Genomic DNA, 1,263 nt, shown 5'->3' with positions numbered 1-1,263 from the left:
ATCTTGGGTTGTCACTTCAGGCTTCGTCCTCTCTCGACCTGACGGCTTATTCTGACGCCGATTGGGCCGGCTGTCCTGACACGCGCCGCTCGACTTCTGGTTATTGCGTCTACCTTGGACCATCACTCATCTCCTGGTCATCCAAGCGGCAGCCTGTTGTCTACCGCTCCAGTGCTGAAGCGAAGTACTGCGCCGTTGCCAACATCGTCGCCGAGTGTTCCTGGCTTCATCAGCTTTTGCATGAGCTCTTGTCTCCGGTTGACAAGGCCACGATTATCTACTGTGACAACGTTTCTGCGGCCTACCTCTCCGCCAACCCGGTTCATCATCGACGCACCAAGCACATTGAGATTGATATCCACTTTGTTCGGGAACAGGTAGCTCTTGGTCATGTACGCGTATTACATGTCCCTACGTCCCAACAGTTTGCTGACATCATGACCAAGGGCTTGTCTACCGCGTCCTTCGAAGAGTTCCGATCCAGTCTTTGCATCGACCATGGTGCCGCTTCGACTGGGGGGGTGTTGAGATGTAGATAATATATGTGTATTTCTTGTACAACAAGCCCTCTTTCCTTCATGTATAGTTGAGGACGTGGCTACCTCTTATACTTATATATACGTGCATATTGCACCCGATCAATATATCGTGAGTTGCATAATTCTCTACAGATACCACTGTTGGTAGAAAACCCCGACGAGGACAAAGGGGCGGCCCGCCGTCTCCGGCCAGATGCCGAGGCGCTGGAGGAAGAGCGGGTCGGTGAGGAGCTGACGCCACTGCTTGCACGTCGCTGCACAGCGGAGGAGGTCCTGGAAATCCGGCAGACGCTTGAAAACGTCGCGGAGGATGTCGTCCGTGAGTCCATCGCCGGCAGCGGCGCGTGCCTTTGGCCATCTTGGCTAGTCGGGCTATGTTGGCTAAATCTGATCGGGTATAGGGCACGCAGCAGATCGATTGTTACAAGTCACACGACCCCCGCCCCTTGCAATTCTGGATCCCTGATGGGCTGGGCCAAATATGTTATGCAAATAAAGATGTAACAAAAAGATATGCATTCCCTTCATTCGGATTATTCATTTCTCCGACAAGTATTTTCGGACGGACATAACGTGCGACAGTGTGAGCATCCACCCTGCGTGCGCTACGAAAGTGATCTGTGTCGACGAAAAGGAAAGCACCGGCACATATGCATGGAGACAAGGAAGAGGTGAAGAATAAACACATGACGTTGCTTCTCTTTTGCGTGGCAGAGGAGCAGAT

Source organism: Triticum urartu, chromosome 2 (genome assembly GCF_003073215.2).
Source record: "Triticum urartu cultivar G1812 chromosome 2, Tu2.1, whole genome shotgun sequence".
Classification (NCBI taxonomy): Eukaryota; Viridiplantae; Streptophyta; class Magnoliopsida; order Poales; family Poaceae; genus Triticum; species Triticum urartu.
Note: the sequence above shows the minus strand (reverse complement) of the source record.